Source organism: Pan paniscus, chromosome 15, assembly GCF_029289425.2.
Source record: "Pan paniscus chromosome 15, NHGRI_mPanPan1-v2.0_pri, whole genome shotgun sequence".
Taxonomy (NCBI): Eukaryota; Metazoa; Chordata; class Mammalia; order Primates; family Hominidae; genus Pan; species Pan paniscus.
Window position 1 is genome coordinate 66,543,848 of NC_073264.2, and position 25,716 is coordinate 66,569,563.

The 25,716-nt window shown below is 37.4% G+C and overlaps 1 protein-coding gene across 13 annotated transcripts in view; it reads left to right on the forward strand.

Moving 5' to 3' along the window:
* The window catches only part of FUT8 (fucosyltransferase 8), a 395,429-nt gene that overhangs the window by 98,669 nt on the left and 271,044 nt on the right, over positions 1 to 25,716 (forward strand). For 10 of the 13 annotated variants that reach the window (XM_063596244.1, XM_063596245.1, XM_063596239.1 and 7 more), the window contains exon 2: positions 14,674 to 14,771. The gene's annotated coding sequence lies outside the window, so the exon portion shown is untranslated. Of the gene's footprint in view, positions 1 to 14,673; positions 14,772 to 19,888; positions 19,953 to 25,716 lie in introns of all 13 variants that reach the window. The other 3 variants (XM_063596242.1, XM_063596241.1, XM_057299727.2) reach the window with 1 other exon arrangement.

Here is a 25,716-nt window from a genome sequence, read left to right on the forward strand (position 1 = left end):
ATAACTGAGGAATTAGAATTTAGATTCAAGCTAGGAAAACTAGAGCTACATTTTATACTCAAAACTATGTCTGCCACTTAAAAGAGGAAAAAAATGAATGAATATAAGCTGGTTATATTGAAGTATATTTTACACAGTTTTTTTTTAGTAGTTAATTTCTTATTTAGATAACTAGGAAGGGTAAGTGGAAAGATACATATGTTTTTAAAGAGAGGCAGGTAACTTTTAATTTTCTTTATAACTTTTAGAATTTCTTTCCCTACTTGATATATGGAGACCTACTGTAGAGGATGTTTGTGGAGTTAGAAGAGATTAGGGTTGTTGAAATACAGATGTCAGTTTAATTGTAATTCATAGTATTGAACCTTAGAATAGTGACCATTTTCTGTTTTCACAAATTTTAGAAAAGTATACATATATGTTGATAATTATTAAAAAATTTGAACCAAGTTTTCGTTCACAGTGAGATTTGTTTAGTAGGTAAATTATTTTATGTTTAAAAATGAGTACAGGTCTGGGCATGGTAGTTTACACCTTTAATCCCAGCACTTTGGGAGGCCAAGGCAGGTTGATCACCTGAGGTTGGGAGTTCAAGACCAGCCTGGCCACCATGGTGAAACCCCATCTCTACTAAAAATACAAAAAAAAAAAAAAAAAAAAATTAGCCGGGTGTGGTGGCACATGCCTGTAATCCCAGCTACTTGGGAGGCTGAAGCATAAGAATTGCCTGAATCCGGGAGGCAGAGGTTGCAGTAAGATGAGATCGTGCCACTGTACTCCAGCCTGGTGACAGAGTGAGATTCCATCTCAAAAAAAAAAAAAAAAAAATCAGTTTGTATTTACTCAGATTTTTTTTTTTTTAATTATACTTTAAGTTCCAGGGTACATGTGCACAACACGCAGGTTTGTTACATATGTATACATGTGCCATGTTGGTGTGCTGCACTCATTAACTTGTCATTTACATTAGGTATATCTCCTAATGCTATCCCTCCTCCTCCCACAACCCCACGACAGGCCCCGGTGTGTGATGTTCCCCACCCTATGTCCAGTTGTTCTCATTGTTCAGTTCCCACCTATGTTTACTCAGATTTAATGGGATTTTATCTGGGTTTTCAAAGGGATCCCAGATTTAATCTGGGTTTTCAGAGGGCTCCCTAGATAATTCTTAGATGCATCCAGATTGAGAAGCATGAATCCAGAGCAAAACAGAAACAGCTAAGGGTGGACTTTTTTTTTTTTTTTTTTTTTTGAGGCTGAGTCTTGCTCTGTTGCCAGGCTGGAGTGCAGTGGGGCGATCTCGGCTCACTGCAGTCTCCACCTTCCGGGTTCAAGTGATTCTCCTGCCTCAGCCTCCTGAGTAGCTGGGATTACAAGCATGTGCCACCACACCCAGCCAATTTTTGTATTGTGTATTTTTAGTAGAGACATGTCGGCCAGGATGGTCTCAATCTCCTGACCTCATAATCCGCCTGCTTCAGCCTCCCAAAGTGCTGGGATTACAGGAGTGAGCCACCACGCCTGGCCAAGGGTGGACATTTGAGGACACAAACATTTGAGGTACTGACCGTCATAAATACATACATACATACATACATACATACAGTATAGGCCCGCTGTGGTGGCTCGCACCTGTAATCCCAACACTTGGGGAGGCCGAGGCAGGTGGATTGCTTGAGCTTAGGAGTTTAAGACCAGCCTGGGCAACATGGTAAAATTCTGTCTTTACCAAAAATACAAAAAATTAGCTGGGCATGGTGGTACGTGCCTGTGATCCCAGCTACTTGGGAGGCTGAGATGAGAGGATTGCTTGAGCCCAGGAGGCAGAGTTTGCAGTGAGCCAAGTTGGGCCTGGGTGACAGAGTGAGACCCCATCTCATTAAAAAAAAAAAAAAAATTAAGAATACAGTATAGAGGGGCATCCTACAAGGAAACCTTACTCATGCACCATAAAAGTGGTCATCAGAAACAGGGAAATCTATAAAACTGTCACAGACAGGAGGAACTTAAAACTATGGGCTTTAGTTAATATATCAATATTCATTAAGTATAGAAAATGTACCATACTAATATAAGATGTTAATAATAGGGAAAACCGGATAGAGGAGTAGTATATGGAAACTTACTGTATTATCTTCAGAATGTTTCTGTAAACCTGAAACTATTCTAAAAAATGAAGAGTTTTGGGGTGGGTGTGGTGGCTCACGCCTGTAATCCCAGCACTTTGGGAGGCTGAGATGGGTGGATCACGAGGTTAGGAGATCAAGACCATCCTGGCTAACTCGGTGAAACCCTGTCTCTACTAAAAATACAAAAAATTAGCCGGGCATGGTGATGCTCACCTGTGGTCCCAGCTACTTGGGAGGCTGAGGCAGGAGAATGTTGTGAACCCTGGAGGTGGAGCTTGCAGTGAGCCGAGTCTGCGCCACTGCACTCCAGCCTGGGCAACAGAGCGAGACTCCATCTCAAAAAAAAAAAAAAGAGTTTTGAAAATCAAGGCTGGGTGCAGTGGCTCACACCTATGATCCCAGCACTTTGGGAGGCTGAGGCAGGAGGATTACTTGAGGCCAGGAGTTTGAGACCAGCCTGGGCAACATAGCAAGATCCCATCTCTACAGAAAATTTAAAAATTAGCTGGGTGTGGTGGTGTGCGCTTGTGGTCCCAGCTACTTGGGAAACTAAAGCAAGAAGACTGCTTGAGCCCAGGAGGTTGAGGCTGCAGTGAGTCATGATTGTGCCACTGCTCTCCAGCCTAGGCAACAGAGCAGGACCTCGAATAAAAAAAAAAAAAGACACCCCAAAAAGTAGTTGATTTTCAAAAATCATGAGTAATATAAACTCCTTGAGTTCAGAGTCATTTGACTTAATATTGGTATGCTTAGGGTTTAGCAGAGTTAACACAAAATAAGCTTTAAAGAAGTGCTAAGTGACAATGTTACACTTATGTTATTTTGTAGAAATGGCTTTTGGAAAGATGAGAAGTAACTTGACAAGCTTTTTAATGTTTTCAATAAGTTTTTACTAAAAGTTTATAAAAATTTTAATTTAGTAAAACAAATTGAAAATATTTGCATAAACTTTCTCTTATTGCTTGAGAGGCCACTTTGAAACTCTTAATGTTGCACATGGTTCTGAAAAGACATCAAGCTTAGTTTAGTTTATAAAAGCATTTCATTAACAGACTGGGTGCTAAATAGTAAACATAGTTCTTTGACAAGTAGAGTTAAATGTAATATTTCTTTTAAAAAACTGAGTACATAAACCTATTTATCCAGTAGGAAATGCAAGTAGAAATCACGAGATACCATTACTTACCTATTAGAAAAGCAAAACAAAAACAAACCAACAAACCTAGACAATAGCAAGCTGACAGAGATATAGAGCAACTAGAACTCTGCTGCCTTGCAGATGGAAATACAAAAAAGTATACAGCTACTTCAGAGAACAATTTGGTGGTTTCTTATAAAGTTACCATATGAGCTGGCAGTCCCACTTCTAAGTATTTACCCAAGGAAATGAAACATGTTCCTGCAAAAACCAGTAATGCTCTGTTCACAATTGCCCAAAACTGGAAACAACCCAAATGGTAATGTACAAATAGACAAATATTAATGTGTGAATGGACAAACTATGGTACATCATACAATGGATGATGTACCAATTATAAAAAGGAATGAACTGTTGATACGTGTGTTGTAGCAATTTGGAGGAATCTCAAAGACATTATACTTTTTTAAAAAAGCTAGTCTCCTGATTCCATTTACGTGATATTTTCAAAAAAATAAAACTGTAGTGGTAGAGAATGTGTACTGGTTATCCAGTGCTATGGTTTGAATGTTTTTGTTCCCTCTGAAAATTCATGTTGAAACTTAATCACCAATGCAACAGTGTTGGGAGGGGGGCCCAATGGAAGGTGTATGTATTGGTTCATATGGGGGAGCCCTCACAAATGGATTAATGTTGTTATAAAAAGGGCTTGCGGCCGGGCATGGTGGCTCACGCCTGTAATCCCAGCACTTTGAGAGGCCGAGGCGGGTGGATCATGAGGTCAGGAGTTCAAGATCAACCAGGCCAAGATGGTGAAACCCTGTCTCTACTAAAAATACAAAAAAAATTAGATGGGCATGGTGGTGAGCGCTTGTAATCCCAGCTACTCAGGAGGCTGAGGCAGAGAATTGCCTAAACCTGCGAGGCAGAGGATGCAGTGAGCCGAGATCACGCCACTGCACTACAGCCTGGGAGACAGAGCGAAACTCTGTCTCATAAATAAATAAAAGAATGAAAAGGGCTTGCTCTCTTCTGCTTTTCTGCCATGTGAGGATGTAACATTTGTCTCATTTTGTCCTCCACCTTTCACCATGAGTGTTTACAGCCAGAAAGATCCTCACCAGATGCTGGCACCTTGATCTTGGACTTACCAGCCTCCAGAGCTGTGAGAAACAAAATTCTGTTGTTTATAAATTACCCTCTCTCAGGTATTCTGTTATGGCAGCACAAAATGGACCTGGGGTTATGGTGGGGGAGGGTGTGTGACTATGGAGAGACAGCATGAGGGAGTTTTTGGGGTGATAGAACTGTTCTGTATCCTGAGTATGGATATACATGTGTTGAAATTCATAGAACTGTATACTCCTACTTCCTCTCAAAAGTCTGTTTTACTGTATGCTAACTTAAGAAATAAAATGGAAGACATACAAAGAAACTGAACATGTGTCTACTTTATAAGGCATTTGGTCTAACTACTGGTCAAATAAACTTGTATAAATACTGTCTAATGTTTTCTCTATTAGATTTTTTTTTACGTCTCAAAGATTTGTATGAAAAGTGACTGATGCACAGAAAACCTTTATTTTTTATTTTTTAAAAAGTAGAAACAGAGTCTCACTATGTTGCCCAGGCTGGTTTGAACTCCTAGGCTCAGGTGATCCCCCTGCCTTGGCCTCCCAAAGTGTTGGGATTACAGGTGTGAGCGACTGTGCCCAGCTAGAAAACCTTTCATATTAAAATAATTAGCACTATAATCATGTGCAAAGAATTGGGATGGTCACCTAGTACAGCTTCACATTTTAAAATAGGTAACAACTATCATTTATTGAAATAATGCTGTTCATTGGTTTTATCACCCAAGTGATACTATATCCTTAGACACTGTAATACTACGTATATATATATATTTTGAATTTGATACGTCTTTTAAGCCTTTTAATCTACAGATCCCCCATCTCATCTGTCTCTTTTTCTTACAAGTTAGCTATTGAACCCTGGGCTGTTTGCCTTGTAGAGTTTCCCACAGTTTGCATTCTGCTGATTGCATACTAATAGTGCAGTTTAACACTTTCCTCTGTTCTCTGTATGCCCTGTAGATTTTCAGCTGGATTCAGAGGCTTGATCCTAATTAGGTGTGATCCCTTTGGCAAGGCAATAGGAAGTGTGTCATCAGAAGGCACTTGGCTGTTTGGATGACTCTCTTTGTGACGTTAGCAGCCATTGATACTCACTACTTAGATGGATTAATTCATTGGAGGTTGCAAAATAGTGATAGTGATATTCTAAATTATTTCTTTTTAATTTATTACTTAGCATACTTCCATAGAATATTTTCTTCATCACTGTTTGGTTAGTAAATAGTATAATTCACAAGGAAAGCCAGGATAAATACTTGATTCTTTATTTTTATTTACCAGTTTTCAAGATACTGAAATTGTTACATCTAAACCTGTGAAGATGTTTTAGGGCTTTTTTTTTTTTTAAACATGTTTAGATTTTCATTCATTGCAATTAATATGCTTAATGAAGCTCAAATTGTTGTTATATCTTTGACCAGTGGGAGCCTGCCCCTCACCCTCTCTCCCTTTTTTTTTTTGTAAAGATAGGGTCTTTCTCTGTTTCCCTTTCCTTTCCTTACTTTTCAGGCAGAGTTTTGCTATGTTGCCCAAGCTGGACTTGAACTCCTGTGCACAAGCAATCCTCCAGCCTCAGCTTCCTGAGTAACTGGGACTACAGGCACGTACCACCACACCCGACTCTGCTATTGTTTCTTTAAATAAACGTTTCTGCCCCTTTGTCTGTCTCTTCTCTTTCTTCAACTCTTATAATCTGAAAATTTTCTCTATGCTATCCTATAAATCTTGTAACCTTTCTTTATTTTCATGTTTTTCCCTTTTGGCTGGTGAAATCTGGTCTCTACTGAAAATACAAAAAATTAGCAGGGCATGGTGGTGCATGCCTGTAATCCTAGCTGCTTAGGAGGCTGAGGCAGAAGTCACTTGCTCCTGGGAGGCAGAGGTTGTAGTGAGCTGGATGTCCCACACTGCACTACAGCCTGGGTGACAGTGAATGAGACTCTCTCAAAAAAAAAAAACAAACCCAAAAGAAAGTAAATTTTGTTTGAGTTTGTTACTAAACTTGGTGAATATAAGCTGCATTTTTTAGTTTCCAGTAAATCAAGGCGCAGTGTAATCATTGTACATTTTATGTTGAAGAATTATAGGAAAATACCTTTATTTTATAATAATGAAGGAAAAGGACTTTTTGGATTGGAAAGGAATGTTTTGACAAAAGATTAAATTAAAAGATTAAAAAAATTTTTTCTTCTGAAAATTTTTTTTCTTCAACCAGACAAGATACCATTTTTTCAAATACATACATTTTTTCAAATGGTATCTTGTCTGGTTGAATTACTAGAATGTTTTTGGCGTGTTTAGTAGCAAGTGGTAAGTTCAATTGAAATACAAGCTGAAAAATTCTAATGGCCCCTGGAAGATGGCAGTATAGGCTTTTCATCTCAGAATTTTAGATCTGGAGGAGACCTTTAAAATTTATTCCAGTTCCTTCATTATAGGAGAATATCTAGACATCTAGGGATAATGATAATGTTATTTCTGAGATCACATAGTAAATTTCTGTTTAGAGCTGGGACTAGTACTAAGCCTCTTCGTTTCTGTTTCAGGATTAGTTTCTCAATGCCAGAATGTGTTTCTTGAAAGGCACGATAACCAGCTCCTGGGCTCCTCATATCCTACCTAAATTAGTGCAACTAAGGCAGTGTGACATATTTATATTGGTATTTTTATAAAGGCACAGAAACAGACATGATTTATTCAGTATCACAGGGATAGTGTTAGGTCATAAGACCCCTGACCTGTTGATTCTATCTCTTTATCTTACCTGGTAAGAGATAGCTTAGAGATAGTAGCCAAAATATCCAATGGTTATGAACTATAGATTGGGAGCTGGAAGTGGAGCTGGTACTAGAAACCATAAAAACGCCAGATGATGTTTGTGGTATGGTGAAGAGTGCTGGGATGATGCAGGCAGGGGGTGATGAAAGCTTTGGTCATGAGTAAGTGGGTCTAGAACCTATAGAATTGGGGGGCAGAATAAAGGAGGCAATGGAGCCACCATCAAACTCATGCTTATCAGGAGGATCGTTTCTTCTGTTCTCATTCCCTGTAGCATATTGCTACTTTCCAGCTAAGATTTAGAATAATCATAGACAATAATAAAATAAAATACATCTGATATCTGCACAATATTTTAAGCACAGTACTCATAAATGTTGTACTATTTGATCCTTGCAGTATCCTTGTGAGATAAGTAGAAGGGATATTGGTGAGTAGAAACTATTAAATATAATATGTGTTAAGGTAGTGTGCTAGAAATCACTAAGGGATATAAAGGTGAATAACCACAGGCTCTGTTCTCATGGTGTGCCCAATCTTTTGGGGATGGGGTGGGAAAAATAACCAGTTACAATGTATAGGAAGTTGAAAAGGATTTAGAAATTCAAGCTGTGTCCCATGGGAATTTAGAAAGAGTGATGGTATTGTAACAGAAATTTTGGTATTTTGCCTTCTTAATTCAGACTAACTGAAAGGATAATGACTATAAAAGCATCTTGACTGTAATAGATACTGATACGATTTTCCTTTATAATTTTCAGATTATTTTTTATTTTAGGTGATTTTACACAGCTATTTATATGAATGAATTTATGAATTAAGGATGACAGAAATCACTTAAATTGTTTTAGTGATTTTTGGCGTATTAGTCTGGTTTGAGAAAGAGGGAGAAAACAAGGGAATTGATTTTGTAATGTCAAACAGAACTTACAAATTTAGGACAGATTTACCTAGACCATTATGAATAAATAAATAGATCCTTTTAATTGGTAAGACACTAGACCAAATTTAATATAGTTGATTTAGTACTAGTTTATGTTGATGATGTAGACAACTTCACCAAAGGAAGGGGAGTAGTGAATAAATTAGTTATAACTTATTTTACTGTAAAGTAATGTTAATTGTTAGAATAATTATAGGAAATATTTGCTTACCAATAAATATGACTTTGACAGTCTTACAATGATGAATTCGTTTTTGTTGAAATAGCGGACAAAACAGACTTTTTCGTTTTTTTCACTTATTCCTAGAATCCATTTTAGTCTCTAGTTTTTGTTAGTATGTATCACCTACCTTAACTATTTTTCTTTTTGCCAAAACAGAAAGAATGCGGCTTCCATTGATATACTGGAGTCACTTAGAATATCAATATCAACACTACAGAGAAAGGAGAAGGAAAGGAAGCAATATACCATTGTCAGTGTGCTTTTCTCCTCTGAGGCTTTCATCCTTCTTGTGTTTTCTCTCTTAACATTGGCCCATAGCTAGAAGACATTGAGGTCCTGCCTTACTGCATTTTTATCTTAGCCATGAGCAGCATACCCCATACTATATTTAGGTTGATAAATTTTCAATAGTAAAATTCTTCATAGCGAGCAGCCTCTTCTAGGCTGTCGCCACCCCTGCCTTACCCTATTTCACTGTGGAAAGCTCACTTTCTTGGTTGAAGCATCTCCCTGTTTGAAGTCCAGCTTTGGGGAAACCTAGAATGGCCTTAGGACCATCAGTGTTACAAGACTCAGTAGTGCCTGAGTCATACTTAGCTTTTAAAACATGTTTATAGCTTTCACTTTTTATGGGTAAATAGCCCTTTTATTATCAACACAGTACTTTTCTCTTTTTCTTAAAAATGACCAATTTCACCACTGATAGAGTTTATTTTTGTCATCTGTTAAACATGTTTTCCCATAACTTTGGGTTCTTCTTCATTTCATATGTGATTGTGTGTGTATATGTATGCATGTGTGTGTGGTTTCCTTTTTTAGAACAAGATGTATTTCTTTGAAGGTGAGACTCAGTGGGCCATTTGCTGTTTTTCTTTCCTCATCTAGGGTACCTTCAGTTTAGCTCACAGTCTTCTTTCTTCCTAATGGTGTGGGTAAAAATGACTGACTCTGTTCAACATTACAGATTGAAAATAAAACCTGTGATTCCTAGCCTCTTTATTTTATACTTCTTTATTTTAAAGTCTAACATTTTTCTTTCTTTATGCTTTCTTTTTTCTATCATGGAGATAACTTAAGATGTTTATTTAGTTCTATAGGTATTCTGTTTCTCCTGAAGACTTATCGTTTTACTTCTCTTCCTTTATTATGTTCATGTTCAGTTAGTCTACAGCAGATCTTGTAACGTTTGACTGAATTCTAGTGCCACTAATGATAAGCAAGTATAGCATTTCTTCTTAAGTGAATAATTTCTTCCATATATTTGATGTGGATATGATATTATATGCTGCACTCTTGGTTGTATCTTTTCAGGTATATTTCTTTTTCTCAGAGAAATCTTTCAGTTTGTATCTTTTCTAAAATGGGGTTTTTCTTAGTTTGGGTTTTTATTATTGCTGATTACTGGATATTGTTTATTCTTTGGACGCTGTTGATATTCACCTATCATGAAAGTAAACTTTCATGGTTAATCATTTTTTTCTATTACGTAATGAAGCAGGATATTTCCCTGACTCCTTTGTGGGACTCGCAACAGGGGTGCCTTGTTTACCCAGCCTACCACCCTTCCACCCTATTTTTTTTTTTTTTTTGAGAGGGAGTCTTCCCTCTGTCGGCCAGGCTAGAGTGCAGTGGCGCTCACTGCAAGCTCCGCCTCCCAGGTTCACGCCATTCTCCTGCCTCAGCCTCCCTAGTAGCTGGGACTACAGGCGCCCGCCACCGCACCCTGCTAATTTTTTGTATTTTTGTTAGAGACGAGGTTTCACCGTGTTAGCCAGGATGGTCTTGATCTCCTGACCTCGTGATCCGCTCGCCTCAGCCTCCCAAAGTGCTGGGATTACAGGCATGAGCCACTGCGCCTGGCCCCAGCCCACCACTCTTAACTCCTTGTGGAAGGGAGTGCACAAGTGAACGGGTGTGGGAATTGGAGTGAATGAGTACTGAAGCCAGCCGGCTGCTTTGGCTCCAGAGGGCTCAACCTCCACTCACTCGGACCCACTGCGTTCTGCCCCTCGCAGGAGGGAGTGCGCATATGAGTGGGTGCCGGAATGGCCGGATGCTTTAGCCACAGCAGGAGTGAACTCTCTGCAGGCCCCACAGCAGTGTCCAGGAGCGGGTGCCTGCGACTATTGAAGCTCCAGAGGGTGTGTTACAGTGCTCTTTTAGCTCCGCTGTCCGTGGACAGCTTAAGTGCTAACAACTCAGTGGACCCTTTGCCTTTTTTTTGTGAAGTGGCTGCCCTCTGCCAGTGAGGCCAAAGGGCTACTGTGAAAGCCTTTTGTATCCACACTTGTGGCTCCTGAGCTCTTGTCTGGCGCCCAGGAAAAATGAGGTTACATGAATGAATTGAAAGATGGTAAATGCAGGGGATTTTATTGGAAATGAAAGGGACTCTCAGTGGAAATGGAAGCTGAAAAGGGGACAGGGTGGGTAGGTAATCTTCCCCTGGGAAGTTCAGCCATCTCTGGCAAGATTCTTCTCTGTAGTAATGCCATCAAGCTGTCCTTCTGAAGTCAAGCCACCTCTCTCCAATATCTAGCCATCGTCTTGTCTACCAGCCGAGTCTGGGGTTTTTATAGGCACAGGATGGGATGGGGCAGGACCGTGGGTGATTTAGGAAAAGGCAACATTTGAGCCAGAAAACGGAGATATAAGCTCTCACTTTGGGCCATGGTTACAGGCTTTTTGGCTTGAGGGTGAGGTTATGCTGGGGACCCGCCATTTTCTGCCTAGAATTTCTCTGTCCCCCGTTCCTGTCAATAATATGCATTTCTTAAATATCTTTAGTTTCTCCTATGGTAATATTTTGTTTCATATGAGTTCCTTCTCATTCTTAGATCCTATTTATGCTTCTTTGCTTTAGGATAACTTATTGACATATAAGTGGTATTTATTGAATACATCTAATTTTTAGAAAATTTCAGCATTCAGTGCTGTCACAAAGTTAATTAAGTTCATAGTCCCCCTTTAAAATACAGTGTTTCCAGGTAAGATGGACTAATAGGGATGGTCTTTCCACCTAAGACAACTAAAGAATGGGATGAAATAATGAAACCACAGTCCTCAAGACATTTGCCATCAAGCAGCAAAAGACATTGATCCCCAAGGGATGGGAAACAAATTAGGGGAGATCATGCGGTTGCTCTAGCTCACACCTAGAGAGGGTTTGTAGGGATGGAACAAAGCAGTGGAACCCAGGAGGAGCCTAGAGATTTCTCTGTATTGAAGAGGTAGAGCTAGCTGGGAGATTGGGGGGCCAAGGCAGCTAGAGTTCACAAGGTAGAGTATGAGAGAGGAGAAAGCTGCAAGAGACAGAAATTCACAGATCTGTAGAAATTGCTTTCAAGAATTCAATTGACTACTGATCAATACATGCCTGTAAGGAAACTATGGGAAGCTGCGGAAGAACCACCAAAAAGGAATTGAGGGAATAATATAATAATTAGAGCTCACACATGGTTAGGAGTAGAGCCTGAATCCATCAGACAAAAAAGCTTCATAATTCAACAGGTGTGCCAGGTAGAGGACTTCCAACGTTCTAGTTTTTATTTCTAGATGTTCAACTTGGGTCTTTTTTGTCTGTGTCTTAATATACTTAACCTTTCTTCTGGCTTTTAGTACATATGGAACAGATATATAATAACTTTTAATGTCCTAGTCTCCTAATTCTATCAACCCTGTCATTTCTGGGTTGGTTTTGATTGATTGATAGCTTTCCTTCTGGCTCTGTTTTCTTGCCTTAGTTTTTTTAACCTGCTAGTTAATTAATTGATACATATCAGGCATGTAAAATAAGACATTGTAAATTGTGCCTTGTTGGGTGCTGGACATTTTTATATTCCTATATTCTTTTTTTTTTTTTTAAGAGATGGGGTCTTGCTCTGTTACCTGGGCAATAGTGCAGTAGCATGGTCATAGGTCATGGCAGTATTAAACTCTTGGGCTCAAGTGATCCTCCTGTTGCAACTTCTTGAGTAGTTGGGACTACAGGTGTGTACCACCAGCCCTGGTGCCTGCAGATATTTTTGAACTTTTTCCTGGTCTGTATTGAAGTTATTTGAAAGTGTTTTTTAACTTTTAGGTATTGCTTTTAATCTTTGTTAAGTGTAACCACTTAATTTAATTTTCCCCACTACTGAGGCAAAACCCTTCTGAATATTTTATGCTTCATGAATTATGAGACTTTTCCAATCTGGCTGTTGGTTACAGATGTTAAATTGAGGATCAGATTGTCCTTTCATGTCTTGTTTTTAAGCTCTGTTGGGATCATTATAGAGTAATCTTTATTCTAGGGCAAATTTAGCCCTCCTGAGGTCTGTACCTATGGCCTAGAGTGTAAAGAGATGTCTCTGCTGTGGCTGGATGGAACTCAGATGTCTCCAAGCTCAGTGTCAACCCAGAGTTGTTCATATTATAGCTCCTGGAGGATGTTTTTTGTCTGACTTTATGGAACTTCACCCTAAGCATGTGTAGATTAGTATTTAGTTGATGACTCAAGTGGACCCCAATGTACATATCTGTAGCTTTTTTCTGCTTAAGTTTCTCCTTTCTGGTATATCATTCTAGTAATTTTTGCCACCTCCACTGTTCCAAACTCTGTTCTTTTCAAGTTAGCAAGACTGCTGTATTCTGCTTTGAATTTCCCTGTTGGCAATGGTGTCTAGAACATGTCTCTAGGCAGAAAGCCAGGGTGGTCATAGGCCTTATCTAGTTTGTTTTCTTGTTTCAGGGAACACAGATCTACACTAATTGTTGTTCACTGTCTGGAAACTGTCATGTATTTTGTCTGGTTTTGCAGTTGCTTACCATCTGAGGGTAAATCTGTTACCAGTTATTCCATAATGGCTGGAAGCATACATTTCACACTATTGGATTATTGAGGAGTTTGGCAAAGACTTTTGGGTGAAGTTACAGGAAAGAATTACAATAAACCTTTGCTGACTTTAGACTTGATGGCTATTTAATAATTGTACGTTTATGGGCTTTGGGAGTAGTTGACTATGTCTTCTTCAAATAGATGTATGAGATAATGTAAATAATAAAGCATTATACAGGCTGGGCATGGTGGCTTATGTTTGCAATCCCGGCACTTTGGGAGGCTGAGGCATGAGGATTACTTGAGCCCAGGAGTTTGATACCAGCCTGGGCAACATAGCGAGACCCAGTCTCTACAATAAAGTAAAACAAAATAAATTTTAAAATCTTTAAAAAAAAGAAAATAGTTGTGTTACCTTTGTGGTGGGAGGAGTTTAAGTTGGTGATATTGCTTTTATATTAGTTGTAATTGCCTAAAATTGTTTTCAGTAGACTTTGATGTCATTGGAGAAAAACTGCTTCTCACAATTAATAATGTCAATCAGAGAAAAATCTCATGTTGTTGACATAAGAGTAAAGCGAGTGGCAGAAACACACATTTCTATAGAATGTATTGTGTCTTTGTACTGTTCTTGGGTTTTTGTACTTGGTGACTTGCGCATACTACACACTCAGTGAACATTTGATGTGCGAATCTTTATTAAGGCCATTTCACTTTTCAGTTAATCATATTGATTACTGTGTGCCAAACATGATACTGGATGAGGGAGAGGCAGCAACAAATGAAGTAGGAGAAGGGCCCCTGATCAAAAGACTGCATGAGATGGTGCATGTATAAGGCAGCAAAATACTCTACTGAAGATTAATGGAGTATAGAATGATTATGTCAGCTCTCAGGCAGGGAGGTATAGAGGGGCTGGATTTTGAGAAAGTTGATGGATATGCATTGATTGATAAAGGAGAAAAAAATCCCTGTTTTTTAAAAAAAGGAATGTTGTATTGCAGGGTGACAACTGAGAATAAACAAATTGTTCTATGGAAAGAAAGCAAAATTAAATTGGCGTTAGTGGAGGTTTGTGTAGAAGATAGTAAGAAACTAGGTTATGTAGCTAACTGAGGTGTCATACAAAATCGAGGGGAAATACAAAAGATTTTGAGCTTTGGTCTGAAAAGAGGTACATTTCTGAATGCCTTTTATGTTAAAAGATAGACAAAGTTAAAGAATTTTATATTCACAAAGCAAGTTATATGAGCGCTAACTTATTTTAAGTTGAACTATGAAGCAAATTAAACCACTGAGTGTTACTGAGTTTGGGTATAATTTGCAAAATGAAAACCCATTTTTTGTTGACATTTGGAAAGTGCTTACAGAATAAGTCAGTGTACAAAATAAGTGAATTTGCATGTTATGACTGGCTACATAAAGAAAAGTTAAAGGTATTTAAAAAATTATATAATAATGCTAACTGAAGCTTGAGTAGGGCTGAATTTCACATATTTTTATTTTGTTTCAGGTTGCTGCTTTTGCTCAGAGGACATCCATGACCCTAATGGTCTTTTTGTTCAAGATAAAGTGATTTATTGCCTTTGTTGATTAACTGGACAAATTCAGGTTAGTGTATTTTGTGGACAGCACTTCCCTGTTCTAATTATATGTTAATATTTTGAGAAATAGATAATTTTGTGGTTAAAGCTACATGTTATGTACCAGTAAAGCAGAAAGGCCAAGTCAGTCTAAACTCTGTTGAATTGTGTATTAGTTAAGAAACATTTTCTTACTGCCTACTATATACAATATTCACTGCATAAATTGAAAAAAATTTACTTCCTTTTAAATAGTTTTGTACTTTAAATTATGGGGCTGGATAAAACAAGTTGTGGTTGAATGCGGTACACTGAACTTTTGGCATCGTTGTGTGGCATATTTGGTGCTAAAAATAAGCAACTCATCTTAAACATTGCTGACATTTTTAGTAGCTGGCTTTTAAAGGTATTCTTGTCCAGATTTCAGTCCTACATTAACATTTTTATTTATTTTTAGTGTTCATTCTATTAATTTTGACAAATATATATCACCACAATTAAAACATTCTCTAAACCTTCCAAATTTGCTCGTGTTGCCTATTTGTAGTTAACCTCTCCTTATACCTCAATCCCTAGCAATCACTGATCTGCTTTCTATCCCTGTAATTTGCCTTTTCCAATGTTATTTAATTGGAATCATCTAAGATGTAGTTTTTAAATCCTGGCTTTCACTTAGAATAATATATTTGAGGTTTATTCATGTTGCTGTGTGCATCAGTAGTTGTGTATCAGTAGTTTGTTCTTTTTTATTGCTGAGTAGTGTTCCACTTTATGGATGTACCATAATTAGTTTATTCATATACCTGTTTATGGATATTTAGGCTGTTTTTAGTTTTTGATGATCATAAAACTGCTGCAATCATACATTAAAAAAAAATGTGACTCTATGTTCTTTAAAAAATTTGGTGGGGCATGGTGGCTCAAACCTGTAATCCCAGCACTTTGGGAGGCTGAGGCGGGCGGATCATGAGGTCAAGAGATCGAGACCATCCTGGCCAACATGATGAAACCTCATCTCTACTAAAAATACAAAAATTAGTTGGGTGTGGTGGTTCACGTCTGTAGTCCCAGCTACTTGGGAGGCCAAGGCAGGAGAATTGCTTGAACCCGGGAGGCAGAGGTTGCAGTGAGCCGAGATCACGCCATTGCACTCTAGTCTGGTGACAGAGTGAGACTCTGTCTCAAAAAAAAAAAAAAAAATTTTTTTTTGCATTGATGCATGTTAGGTGTACATACTTATTTTCAGGGTACATGTGATAATTTGATACCTTTATGTAATAAAATCAGGGTAATTGGAATATCCGTTAACTTAAATATTCATTTTTTCTTTATATTAAGAAAATTTGAATTATTCTCTTCCCTAGCTATTTTGAAATGTACAGTCAACTAAGTAAGGTTAACTATAATCACCCTATTGATCTATTGAACACCAGGTCTTATTTCTTCTAAGTGTATGTTTGTACCCATTAATCAACCTTTCTTCATCCCCTGACCCCATATATTTTTTACTAACAGAAATTACTTTTTGTTGTTGCTACTGTTAAAGCGCTGTGATGATTTAACTATTGCCTTTTAGGCCATGGTTGCATTTCTTTTTTAAAATGTTATTAAAACATAATGAGAACACAATTTAACAGACATTGTGGCTAGGGGAAGAAACTTGCAATTTATGGTCATTTTGAGTATAGAAAGAGAAATGATGTAAAATTATTAGAAAGGGGATCTGTTGGAACTTGTGGTGTTCCCTGATTTTGGAGATACTAGGTAGCCTTCTTGAATATAGTGGTAGTGTAGCAAGACGAGCTGCAGACAAAACCTCTCAGACACCGAGTTATAGAAGGAAGGGCTTTATTCAGCTGGGAGTATCAGCAAGCTACTGCCTTAAAATCTCAGCTCCCTGAGTGCACAATTTCTGTCCCTTTTAAGGGCTCACAACACTAAAGATTTCACATGAAAGGGTTGTGATTGATTGGAGCAAGCAGGGGGTACGTGATAGGGGCTGCATGCACTGGTGGTCAGAGTGAAACAGAACAGAGCAGGGAGTTTCACAATACAGTGCCTGAAATCTATGTGTAACATCGGGTTCTAAGTCATGAGTTGATTTTTAACTACTAGGTTTAGGCCAGGCAGGCCCAGGCCTGGTTTTGGGCCTGGCGCCGGGCTGCCTGTCTTTGATTTCACTTCCTTGTTTTTTTTCTTAAAACAGGTACTGAGTGTAAAACAATATAAAACAATATGAGAGGGTCTCTCTCTTCCCTCAGTAGACCAGAAATATACAGGTAGATTAATAACGTCAAGCCTCATATAGGTAGCTTCAAAAGTCATCTAGAAAAGTCAAGTAAATTAGAATTCTGTATTAAAAACATACTTAAAGAGGGTAAAGGTTGGGCATGGAAAAGTCAGTTTAAACTTTCTTGAATGAATATGTAGGATGAAAGTGATAGAAACTGTCTTTCTGCCTTGGGGAAATTAATGACCTCAAAAAGTAGCTTGAAACCCTATTTGAATTATAAGGAAACTGTAGTTCATTATTTGTTATAGAAATAAAAAGGTCTTGAGAAAGTATTATGCTCTGACTCAGAAAATGTGGGATGGTTTAGACTCTAGCTTCTAAGCCTGGACATTAAAAGACTTACTGCAACTTTAAATTGTTTTCTTGTTTCTGAACATTTTTAGATGAATTATGTAATTTTCATAGTATCTCTGTAGATAAGTGGCCTGCTGTATTGTGTTCTCAGAAAACATTTCTTTAAAACCTTTTTTTCCTTTCATTTCTTTTCTTTTCTTTTCTTTTTTTTTTTTGAGACAAGAATCTCTCTGCCACTCAGGCTGGAGTGCAGTGGCTCAATTTCCGCTCACTGCAACCTTCACTTCCTAGGTTCAAACAGTTCTCATGTCTCAGACTCCCAAATAGCTGGGATTACAGATGTGTGTCACCATGCCCAGCTAATTTTTGTATTTTTAGAAGAGATGGGGTTTCACCATGTTGGCTAGGCTGGTCTCAAACTTCTTGGCTCAAGTGGTCTGCCCACCTCAGCCTCCTGAAGTGCTGGGATTATAGATGTGAGGCACTGTGCCCGGTCAGAGAACATTTCTTAAATAGACAAAACATTTTAGGCAGAGTCAGAGCATTTTAGAGCTATTTCTGAAAGAGAATAGTTATCTGTTCAACGGGCAAATACAACACAGAGTCAAAGATAATGCTATGCTCAGAAGTCATGATTTCTTCAGGATTTTAGGGTATTTAGATTTTAAACCACAATTCTAAGGTCAATATTTATGTAAAGTATTTATGAAAATAAAAGCCATATTTAAATTTAAATTTAATATACTTTAATTCACATAAAATATTTTGAGGTTGTTACAAAATAAAAAAATTTAGATTTTTCTAGCTATATGTTCAATATCAGCATATTTTTTGCATATTTGAAAATTGAGATTCTGTCTTGTACCGTTTAAATGGTAGCCTGTTTAACTTAAAATTAACTGCAAAAGAAATAAACAAAAACTGAGTTTTTGTAAATAATATTAAATTGAGTAATTTAACTTAATCCCACCCATTAGGTTAAGCAATGATCCCAGGATAAAGAGAGAGAGAGAATGATGAGTAAAATGAACCCTACAGTGCAATGTCTCCAGATAGCTGTATGAGTAAAAGCTTACCATCTCAGCTCTTGGGTCTTTATTTTCTTATTTTAAAAAAAGGCGTTAAGGTCCACATTAAAGTCAGGTATAATTGGTAAAGTTTAAAACTGCTAGTCTCTTTTATTTCATGAACACTGCCAGGCCTTGGAAATTATTGATAAAACTTGATTCACTGTGAGAAACAGTCAAAAAATAATAAAAAAAATAGCATTTTATTTTAAAGTTAAAGAATAATAAAAATAAAAACTTGCTTGAGATACTTTTCTAGAAATGGAACATTTTACAATGAAAATAGGATCCAAACATATCATATGCTTGAGATACTTTTCTAGAAATGGAACATTTTACAATGAAAATAGGATCCAAACATATCATAAGTATTTACTTTTGGATATTTGATATATAGGCTTGTTATAAGATTGTGACTCAGCTGAAGTGGTTTTAGTTTATACAGATTTTTGAGAGAAGAAAGTACACCTTTTTGCTCTATATGTTTTCTCTGGAAACATCTTCTCATTGTATTGTACCAATTTTGTCTTGATTCTCTAAGAATCTTTTTAGTCTTTTAGGACAAAGGAAATAGGTATTGAGAGACATTTCTCTTCAATCCATGGATCTCTTCTGTTTCTGCACATTCGCTGAGCAGAGTACTGATAGCTTTTGTTGGGGGCTATCTTTTTCAAAGAAATCTGTTTAGCAAACAGCCTAGGAAGATAGAAATAGTGCTTCCATTAGGACAGATGGCACATTTCTTTGCTGTCCAGGATAATTAAGATAATCCCTCTAGGGAAAAAGGTTGGGCATATTTGCTTGTAGCTCCTTTTAAAGATTGGAGTTTCATTAAGCTCAGGTTTTCTTGTCCTGTAATGCAACCCACAGTATGTGCACTTGGTTTTCCTTTCATTGGCCTTTAGGAATTAGAGCTTGAGGAATCAGTAAAAAATATGGTACTCTGTCTATGCTATTGTTGTGAGTAGTAAACTGTTCTTTGTTTCTGATCTAGGAGTGTCGTAACTTCTGCCAGGATTATCTGATGCTAGCTTACCAGCTACCACTAACACATCCTATTGATAAAACAAAGCTGAGTTCATTGCTTATTGTGGTAAGGGAGAACACCTAAAAAAATCTTTGGTAGGGTCTTAGAGAGGTCAAAATTTGAGAATTTGAAGTTTGTTTTAAGTTGGATCTTTCAGTGGTGGCGATGAGGCTTGATTAGGATTGGGTAGGTATCATGATAAAACAGTTTAGGTTTGGTGGAAACAGTAAGATTTTGAAAACTGCCGAAGAGTTGATGGGTCTTTCCAGAAGGTCTATAATGAACAATCACATTATATTTCTGCTGTCTCCTAGAATAGCAGTTATGCTAATTAAGACAGTGGACTGGTAAAGTCATGTTAATGTACCTAGAAAGCTGTGTGTGTGCGTGTATTAGTTTTCTAGGGCTGCTATAACAAAGCACTGTAAACTGGGTGGCTTAATATAACAAATTTATTCTTTCAGTTTTGGAGGTTAGCAGTCTGAAATCAAGGTGTTGGCAGGGCCACACTCTCTCTGAAGGCTCTAGGTAAGAATCCTTTCCTTCTTCTTTTAGCTTATGGTGGATGCCAGAAATCCTTGGTATTTCTTGACTTTTGGTAGGATAACTCCAATCTCTACCTCAGTATTCACATGACATCTTCCCTCTGTGTGTGTTTGTGTTCAAATGTCCTTCTTATAAGGATTCCAGTCATGTATTAGGGTCCATCCTAATCCAGAATGACATTATATCAACTTGATTATATCTGCATAGACCCTATTTCCAGCCGTTACACATTTTGGGAGGACACTTATTCAACTCAGTATAGGGGACATGTAGTTTCAGTCTTCAGTGCCCAAACTGTATGTCGGTACAGTGTTTGCTCTCAGTGTCCATGAAACTATGGCAGACTGATGTTAGCTTGCATGTAGGGTAAAATCTTAGGTTCTTCAGAGTTCTTGACAACAGCATGGTATAGTAGAAAGAAAACCAGTCTGGAAGTCAGAGTACCTTAGTTCTGCTCTGTTAATAACTAGTTTAAGAAAGTTACTGTCTTCTTTAGCTATTAGTTTGTTACTGATACACCAGGAGTTCAGTCTAGGTCCTGCTGCTTGCTGCATAGAAAGCCAATCACTGAGACAATGAGTATTGCCAAGGAAGAAGGCTTTAATCAGGTGCGGCAGCTGAGAAGATGGGAGCTCGGTCTCAATTCCATCTCCCTGACTGACTAAAACCAGGGTTTATATAGCAGGGAAGACATAGATTTTAACAATGTGTAAGAAAACAGGAACTTGGGAGGGGCGAGGAAGCAATAATGGTGAATGAGGGGTCTGGCATCTGGTGGGGTGATCTGGTTTCAGTTCTTTGATACTTTTTGTGCCAAAAGAACAGTCTGTGGGACTATTGGGTTTGTTTCAATTTCCTCATAGATAAAATTTGAGGCCTGAGGAAGAGAAGAGTAAACCAAATGATCTTTAAGACATTTCTAGTTCTCACATTCTGAAGTTTTATAATTGTTGAGTGGCTGCTACATACTGTATTAATATTAGTCTTGTTGGAGTCACAAAAAGGGAATAGAAAATGCTTTAAGTGCTAATCAGATAGGCTCTAACTTGTGAATGTAGCTTGCGTAAATTAATTTATTTGGGTGAAGCTAATTAATGAAGACATTAGGTAAACATGATGTTTGCCCTGATCTCTCTGACTTACCATTTTGTTTTTCAACTTGAATAGTGTATTTGGAAGAAGAGCATTCTTCAGGTCACTTAAAGTTAGAAAAATGCTGCACTCTCAGGCTGAGTTCACAAAATGAAATAACCTTTCCTGAAGTGAATATGAGAATGTGGTTCCCCTTCCCCCTTCATTGCCCACGTTTGTCTGTCATGTCATTCTTGTGGTCAAGAGATTTTAGAAAAATTCTTACTAGAGAATGGTAATAGTACTGTGCGGTGGAGCATGGTGTTAGAATTCTAGGTGTAAGTGAATCATGTGCTATTGAATTTTCTTTGCGTTTTAAATAGGTCACTGTAGTATCGTATTTTAATTCTTTGTTTGAATCATGTTGAAAGTATGTAATAATTACTGCACAGAGATATTGTGGGCACTGAAAAATTCTTTGGTACTACCAAAACCCCCTGTGGTCGTGTATGTGCTTGTTCTTTGAAGTTACAAATGAACAATGACTACATATTGATGATAAGTATAAATACAGGTTGAACCAATGTTTTTAGATCTGGACAAAAGTTACTGAAGTAGGAGAAAGGACAGATTTTTATTCATTCCATATGGAAGAAATTCAAAACCATATACTAGGGGGAGATAGGATTGTCTCACCACTTAACTTAAGGATCTTCCTGTATGTAGCCCTTCCATCACACACAAATTGTACTAAGTGTTTTCATAGTGGATATTTGGGCAATTCAGAGACTCTCACTACATGTTGTAACAATGGTAATGTATTTAATTAATTTTAGAAGATACATTAGAATATAGAATTAGCAGTAACACTCCAGCAATACCTGAAATAAAATGTGTTAAAACAGACAGAATATAGAAATTAAATAGACATAATTACAATAATAAAAAGATATACCTCTATCATATTTCTATTCACATTTCTATTCTAGTCAATTAAAAGAGTAGGAGAATTTTTTATCTTTCTTTATTAATTTTTTTGAGACAGGGCCTCACTCTATTGCCCAGGCTGGAGTGCACTGGCGCAGTCACGGCTCACTGCAGCCTTGACCTCCTTGGCTCAGGTGATTCTCCCACATCAGCCTCCTGAGTTGCTGCGATTGCAGGTGCACACCACCATGCCTGGCTAATTTTTTGCATTTTTTGTAGAGATGGAGTTTTGCCATGTTGCCCAGGCTGATCTTGAACTCCTGTGCTCAAGCAATTCCCCACCTCAGCCTCCCAAAGTGCTGGGATTACAGGAGTCAGCCACCGTGCCTTGCTAATATATTTTCTTAATGTTAAAGAAAAGAATGTTAAGGAGTTACTCAGAAAGTAACTTGACCTTTTGGTGTGGGCTGTTTTGATGATTGTTGGGAAGATTTTCTCTTTTTCTTGATTCCTGGGGCCATGGTGGCTGATCATCCAAGCTTGGATTAAACTCTGTTCCTTGTACTTTTCCTTCTCATTTTAGGTTTTGGAGTCAGTATACTTATATTACCAAGAAAATAAGGTTCCTCCAACTTATAAGAAATATTTTCTAGTTTCAGAGAATTATGAATTGGTAAAGCTTGAAAAAGATGGTATGGATGTGTTTGAATTATTCACTTTTATGGTGTATAGTCTTCACTTTCCATGTTGTGTTTTGTTGGACTCAAAGATGCTTGAGAAGTTAGAGAGATTCTCCCTGGCTCCCCCAGCCACCCCTGCAGCCCCACTGGGGAAAAAAGGAAACAAAGGAGGAAAACCGTGTTGAACACATATTTTTTCTTAAGCACCTATACTGGATTAATGTATTACTGTGAAAGTTGTTTAATTGGAGTTTTTTAAAAATAGATTTTATTTCTTAGGGCAGTTTTAGGTTTACAGAGAAATTGTAATTTCTTACAGAGAGTTCCCAAATATCTCCCCCTTTTATCTTACAATCTGTAGTAATCGCTTATTATTTCCAGGAGTTTGTTGGTCAGTACTTCGGGTTTTTTTTTTTTTTTTTTTTTTTTTTACATAGATGATCATGTCATCTGCAAATAGAGAGTTTTATTTCTTTCTTCTCAATTTGTGTACCTTTTATGTCCTTTTCTTGTTTTACTGCATTAGCTAGGATGTCCAGTATGATGTTGAATAGGAGTGGTAAGAAGGGAAGTCCTTGCCTTGTTCCTGATCCTACGGGGAAAGGATCTGGTTTCTTACCATTAGGTATGGTGTTTGCTGTAAGTTTTTTGTAAATTTTATTTATCAAGTGGAGGAAATCCTCCTCTATTTCTAGTTTGCTGAGAACATGTAATTATTAACTGATGTAGAATTTTATCAAATACTTTTAATGCATCTATTGATATGATCTGATTGTATGATTTTTTTTTTCTGTTTCTTCGATTACATTAATTGACTTTTAGATGTTGAACCTACCTTGCATACTTGGAATATACTCTACTTGGTCGTGGTGTATAATGTGATTTGCTGAGATTTTTGAGAACATTTGCCTCTGTGTTCATGAAAGATATTGTTCTGTAATTTTCCTTTCTTGTAAGGCTGTTGCCTGGGCTTATTATCGGGGTAATGTTGGCCTCTGAGAATGAGTTAGAAGTGCTCACTCTGCTTCTACAGATTGTAGAATATTGGTATGATCTGTTCCTTAAATATTTGATAGAATTCACGAATGAATTATCTTGAGTGTGGTGCTTTCTGTTTTGGAAGATTATTAATTATTTATTCAGGTTTTAAAAATTGATTTAGGCTTATTCAGATTATTTGTTTCTTCTTGTGTGAATTTTGGTAGATTGTGTCTTTTAAGGGATTGGTCCATTTCACCTAAGTTATCAAATTTAAGGGCATAGAACCAGCTTTGAGTCTTGTTGATTTTCTTTGTTTTCCTGTTTTCAATTTTGCTCTGATTTTTATTGTTTTCTTCTGCTTCCTTTGGATTTAATTTGTTCATTTTCTGGTTTCCTAAATTAAAAGCTTAGATGATTAATTTTACCTTTCTTCTTTTTTAACATATACATTCAATGCTAAAAATTAATCTCTTAGTCCTGCTTTGCTGCATCCCACATTTATTTATTTACTTACTTATTTATGAAATGGGGTCTCATTATGTTGCCGAGGCTGGTCTAGAGCTCCTAGCCTCAAGTGATCCTCCTGCCTTAGCCTCCCAAAGTGCTGGGATTACATGTATGAGCCACTGTGCCCGGCCATAAATTTTGGTGTTTTATTTTCATGTACAGTTAGTTTAAAATATTTTATAATTTCTCAAGACTATTTTTTTGATCTACGAGTTATTTGTAAGTGAGCTGTTTAAACATCTCCAAATATTTTGAGATTTTCCAGCTATGTTTTTGTTTAACTAGTTTAATTCCATTGTGGTGTGTCTATTTGTATGGTGTCTATTCTTTAAAATTTGTTAAGGTGTATTTTGTAGTCTCTCTTTGTGAAATGTTCCCTGTGGATTTGAGAAGAATGTGTATACTGCTGTTGCTGGATGAAGTGTTCTATAAATGTCAGTTAGATCTAGTTGATTGATGGTGTCATCAGTTCTATGATACCTTCCTGATTTTCTGCTTCTGTCAATTACTGATAGAGGGTTGTTGAAGCTCCAACTATAATATTGAATTCATGTGTTTCTCCTTGTAGTTCTATCAGTTTTTATTATACCTTATGTATTTTGACACTCTGTAGTTAGGTACATACATATAAAGATAATTGTGTCTTCTTGGTGATAATTATGTCTTCTTGGTGAATAATAACAGATTGACCATCTGTTATTAGGTAATGCCCCTCTATCACTGATAATTTTTCTTGGCCTGAAGCTTGCTCTTTCTGAAATTTTTATAGCCATTCCAGGTTTCTTTTGATTAGGTTTAGCATAGCCTATCTTTCTCCATCCCTTTACTTTTAATCTGTCTTCATCTTTATATTTAGAGTGGGATTTTTGTAGACATCATATAGTAGGGTCTTGTCGTTTGATTTGCTCTCGACAGCATGTGTCTTTTAACTGGTGTATTTAGACCACAGATGTTTAATTATTGATATAGTTGGATTAATGTCTACTGTATTTATAACTGTTTTCTACTCATTGTCCTTGTTCTTTCTTTTTTTGTCTTTCACTTTGTCTCTGCCTTCTTCATTGTAATTCAGCATTTTATATAATTCCATTTTGTCTCCTGTTTTAAAATATAAATTATACTTAATTTAAAATTATCTTTTAGGCTGAGGATGGTGGCTCACGCCTGTAATCCCAGCACTTTGGGAGGCCAAGGCGGGTGGATCACCTGAGGTGAGGAGTTCGAGACTAGCCTGGCCAACATGGTGAAACCCTGTCTCTACTAAAAATACAAAAGTTAGCCAGGTGTGCTGGTGCACGCCTGTAATCCCAGCTACTCAGGGGGCTGAGGCAGGAGAATTTCTTGAACCCAGGAGGTGGAGGTTGCAGTGAGCCAAGATCGCACTACTGCACCCTAGTCTGGGCGACAGAGCAAGACTGTCTCAAAAAAAAAAGAATAAAATGAAATTATTTTTTAGTTGTTGCCCCACAGTTTGCAATAATTACACAGTTAAACTGATCCAAGTTCACTTTTTAAATAACACTTTACCACTTCATGGGTAGTGCAAATACCTTACAACTTAGTATTGTCAGTTCCTTTTT